At 52.1% G+C, this 5,330-nt stretch overlaps 1 pseudogene; it reads left to right on the top strand.

Annotated features, from left to right (window-relative positions):
- The first annotated feature begins 1,153 nt into the window (after positions 1-1,153).
- Positions 1,154-3,851, top strand: LOC112890348 (annotated as a pseudogene).
- Positions 3,852-5,330: the final 1,479 nt, after the last annotated feature.

Here is a 5,330-nt window from a genome sequence, read left to right as displayed (position 1 = left end):
TATGACTTCAGGTGAAGTTTGACTGCACTAAAGCTGGGAATTCAAGGCCTAATCCATTCTCCGACTGCAGAAAGATTAATCTTGTTGATCTAGGTGTAAGTTCAACCCATACAAAACTTATGCTAAAATGCTGGTATATTAACAGTATTACATCATTTTGATCCTTTATCCTTCTTATTCTTACTTTGGTATTGGTGGAGGATTGCTGGAAAATAGGCTCATGAAGAGGCCCATTTCAGAAATTCCAGAGCAAAAGTGCATGGCATCCAGTAGTCACGTACTGCTAGTTTGAGTTGGTGCAAGCCAACTTAAATAGGAGAGCTCTATAACATGATTAAATAGTCAACAAATGGAAGAATGGGGCTGGTTTACACAACGCACGCGCGCGTATATGCGCATACGTTTTCGCGTGATGAATCGCGTGATTTGCGACGCAGCGAGCAGCCAAGCCAAGTTGGTGTAAACCGTTTGTCGTCTGCGTATTAATCTTTTGACAACAGTCATTAGATATGATTAATGCGCAGTCAATACCATAATCTCAAGTTAAATGGGCAGTATTAATCCGACTTGATGAGAGGTTATTATTGCTAATTGGATAATTTTATAGAGAAAACAGTCTTCTGGTCTACAAGAAGTCCTGGAGACGTCCAGGAACACAAAGGAAAAACCTATGAACTTGTGTACGTGTATATATAAGGATGAGTGTATGTGTATATATAAGGATGAGTGTGTGTATATAAGGAAAAACTCAAGAAGTCCAGGAGACGTCCTGGAGACATGTTTCAAATCGACTTCTTCACCACACCCGATTAATCTGCGTAATTATCTTTAAAGAAGAATTCGTTCTCTCCCTACCTTGAACGCACGGCCATGATTCTCTCCCTCGAAAAATTAAAAATAGGTTATCATTATCTGGTTAACCATGAAAGAGAAATGCTGTGTGCTGCGTCTTTTCAAATTCGAAGCGAAACGGCACTCCGAATTTTGAAACTTCGTTACGATCCCGCCTTTTCCTCTCAGGCGACCTCTCTCTCTCTCGCTCTTACTCTCTCTCTATATAAACACACACACCACTACTGTCACACTCTGGCTCATCGCCACCGCACCTCGATCGCTAACCAACAACACAAAGCTAGCTGGGTTCCTAACAATAATGGCGTCGTCCCCGTTGCATCTCCTCCTCCTCCTCCTCGCCGCCTCGCTTCTGTGCAGCACCATCCCCGTCGCCTGCTCGTCGCGAACAACCTTCCCCTCCGCCGCGACCACCACCGTGAACGTCACCAGCTTCGGCAAGACCTACGGCAAGGTCTGCGACGCGGACCGGTTCGCGGAGCTGGGCCTGAACATGTCGGCGTTCCCGTACTGCAACGCGTCGCTGCCGTACGCGGAGCGGGTTCGCGACCTCATCGGCTGGATGACGGTGGAGGAGAAGGTCGGCAACCTCGGCGACGTGTCCCGCGGCGCGCCCCGCGTCGGCCTCCCGCCCTACAAGTGGTGGTCCGAGGCGCTGCACGGGCTCTCCAGCACCGGCCCGACGACGCTGTTCGACGACCTCCGCAGCCGGCCGGGGAACCACTCCGGCCGCGCCACCGTCAACAACGGCACCGTCTTCGCCAACGTCACCAACAGCGCCGCCTCCTTCAACGAGACGCTCTGGAAGTCCACTGGACAGGTACATGCATTTCGATGATCCATCTCAACAGATTTCATGCCGCGTTGCCTACAAACATGCACAAGTGTGAGCAGATCAAAGCACCGATTTGAGATCTACTACTAATATCAGATTTGATTGATTTCTTCAGAAAATTTGGTTTCATTAATGGATCTGCACGAGCAATCTGTTGATGCATTATTGATGGTATATATGCAATGCTAATAAGAAAGATTATTGATGCAGGCGGTGTCGACGGAGGCGCGTGCCATGTACAACCTCGGCAAGGGCGGGCTGACGTACTGGAGCCCCAACATCAACGTGGTGCGCGACCCACGGTGGGGCCGCGCCCTCGAGACCCCCGGCGAGGACCCCTTCGTCGCCGGTCGCTACGCCGTCAACTTCGTCCGCGGCATGCAGGACATCCCGGGCCACGACGACGGCGCCGGCGACCCCGACGCCCGCCCCATCAAGACGGCGGCCTGCTGCAAGCACTACGCGGCGTACGACGTCGACGACTGGCACAACCACACGCGCTTCACGTTCGACGCGCGCGTCTCGAAGCGCGACATGGCCGAGACCTTCCTCCGGCCCTTCGAGATGTGCGTCCGCGAGGGCGACGCCAGCAGCGTCATGTGCTCCTACAACCGCGTCAACGGCGTCCCGGCCTGGGCCGACGCGCGCCTCCTCTCGGGCACCGTCCGCGGCGACTGGCAGCTCCACGGCTACATCGTCTCCGACTGCGATGCCGTCCGCATCATGACCGACAACGCCACCTGGCTCAACTTCACCGGCGCCGACTCCAGCGCCGCCGCCATCAGGGCGGGGCTCGACCTCGACTGCGCCGAGAGCTGGATCGAGGAGGGCGGCCGCCCGCTCAGGGACTTCCTCAGCGAGTACGGCATCGCCGCCGTCGCGCAGGGCAAGATGCGCGAGTCCGACATCGACAGCGCGCTCAGGAACCAGTACATGACGCTCATGCGGCTCGGCTACTTCGACAACATCCCGCAGTACGCCGCCCTCAACGAGAGGGACATCTGCACCGGCGAGCACAAGAGCCTCGCCCTCGACGGCGCGAGGCAGGGGATGGTGCTCCTCAAGAACCACGGCGACCTGCTGCCGCTGGACCCCAAGAAGATCCTCGCCGTCGCCGTGCACGGACCACACGCCCGGGCACCGGAAAAGGTCATGGACGGGGACTACACAGGTGAGTGTGTGTCAACCGATTTACGGATTTAGCCTTGTTAAATGTCACGTTTAATTTGAGAAATAGCTTCATTCATACAACTACTCAATCGTATGCAGGACCGCCATGCCGGTAAGTCACGCCACGCCAAGGTATAAGCAAGGATGTGAAGATCTCGCACAGGGCCAATACGACCATCTACTTCGGTGGCATAAACCTTCACATTGAGAGGGAGGGCAACGACAGGGAGGACATTTTCCTGCCCAAGAACCAAACTGAGGAGATCCTGCACTTTGCTGCGGCCTCGCCAAACCCGATCATCCTAGTGATCCTGTCGGGAGGCGGCATTGACATCTCCTTTGCGCAGAACCATCCGAAGATCGGCGCCGTCCTTTGGGCCGGGTACCCTGGCGGTGAAGGTGGTAATGCCATTGCTGATGTCATCTTCGGAAGATATAATCCAGGTTAATTAGGCAAAATACCCTTTCTTGTGGACTATAATTTCCTAATAGTATTTGTTATCTGCAATACTGAAAAATAATGCTGCTTAACTTTTTTTATTGAACAGGAGGAAGGCTGCCACTGACATGGTTCAAGAACAAGTACATCCAGCAGATCCCCATGACTTCCATGGAGTTCCCATGACTTCCATGGAGTTCCGGCCGGTGCCGGAGCTGGGGTACCCCGGCAGGACGTACAAGTTCTACGACGGCCCGGAGGTGCTCTACTCCTTCGGCTACGGCCTCAGCTACACCAAGTTCCTCTACGAGACAGGCACCAACGGCAGCGCCATCCCAGGCGCCGATCAAGCAGGTGGCGGCGTTCCGGAGGGTGTTCGTGCCGGCGAAGGGCACCGCGACCGTGCCCTTCACGCTGAACGTGTGCAAGGCGTTCGGCATCGTGGAGAGGACCGCGTACACCGTCGTGCCGTCCGGCGTGAGCAAGGTGCTGGTCGAGAACGGCGACTCGTCGTCGTCGGTGTCGTTCCCCGTAAAGATCGATCTCTCCGTTTAGTTTCTCTCCGTCTTTCATTGTCATGTTTTAGGGTCCGTGTTTTTCTCGGCTTCAGCATCCTGCTGAACCTGAATAGAAAGTAGTAGATCATTTCAAGCGGGAAGACCGTTTGTTCTTGTTCCATAACATTGTGATCACTCTGTTTCCATCATCGAGATGAATCAGATCAGATGAACATTTGTGTTCAATTTCTGAAATGGTATCGAGTGTTCTTATCTGTTCTTTCATCACGATAACATCAAACCATGATACAATTAGCAGGCCCGTTTCTAGGTGCAGGATAACGAATTTGGGAGGCATTGTCATCTCTTCATCTTTGTCATGACATCGAAAGGATATATTATAGGGGAAAAAATTAAAAAAAATGATGAGAATGGTTCCCAAGGTATCACCGTCATTTTTTTTCCTATGAAAAAATTGGATGGGGACGATCTTGCCAAAGTATCACCGTGCGGACCTCCCAGAATCCTTCCACGTGGTGATTCAAGCGATCCAACGAGACTGCTAGAGGAAGCACGGAAAAGAAGCTAGGAGTCCAACACTTGCTGCTCGTCACATATCGGAGATGATTGAGGCAGTCCTTTTAATCTCAGAGACCAACTACAGTCGGAAACAGAGAAGAAAGGTTGGCGAGCCCTGGAGGCTGGTTATGTTAAAGTGAACACGGATACAGCTTTTCATGTTAATCATTTAGAGCAACTTCAGCAAAACCCCTACTCTAACCCTTACAAAATAGAGACCGATGGTCAAAAAAATCATTCCAGTAGGTTCCTGCTGAAACTCCTAGTAGGGTTCCTGTTGAAACCCCTAGAGTAGGGAGGCCCCTGAATTTACCCTCGCAGCTCCTACAGCGGGTGGCTAGAAAGGCACCCGTAAGATCCAGACCCATAGGACTGCGCATATGGCTTACATTTTACAGGATAAGAGGTGGGATATGGCTCACGCCATACATCTATTGTAACTACTCGTAGCATAGTAGAACTACTTATATAGTAATGTAATAAAAGTAGTCGGAGACAGTAGAAAACTACCGAAAACCACTCGGGTAGGACTCTTGGACTTGTATCCAACTAGAACTTCCATGTAACTGTGTTCCCCCAGACTATATCAGGGTGGACAAGAACCCTCCTCAAGCAGGAGCATGAGGGATGACTCATGCCTCATGCAGGAGATCACCCGATCACCATCTAAGGCAATACAAACCACGCAGGATGTAGGGTATTACGCTCTCGGTGGTCCGAACCTGTCTAAACTTTGTATTCCTTGCACTTTTGAGTTCTTAATCTTGGCGACATCCTACATACAAACTCACCATCTCGGGGGTATCCCTCGGTGGGTATGGCGATAAAACACCAACAGCTGGCCCGCCAGGTAGGGGTGTTCATCGAACATCCACCAGAGAACTCAATGGCGTCTTTTAGCTTCGCCAGCACCATGCTCGACGAGGGAACAACTTTCATCTTTGGCTCTTGGATTTGC

This window comes from Panicum hallii, chromosome 4 (assembly GCF_002211085.1).
Source record: "Panicum hallii strain FIL2 chromosome 4, PHallii_v3.1, whole genome shotgun sequence".
Taxonomy (NCBI): Eukaryota; Viridiplantae; Streptophyta; class Magnoliopsida; order Poales; family Poaceae; genus Panicum; species Panicum hallii.
Note: the sequence above shows the minus strand (reverse complement) of the source record. Positions and strands in the feature narration are given on the sequence as shown.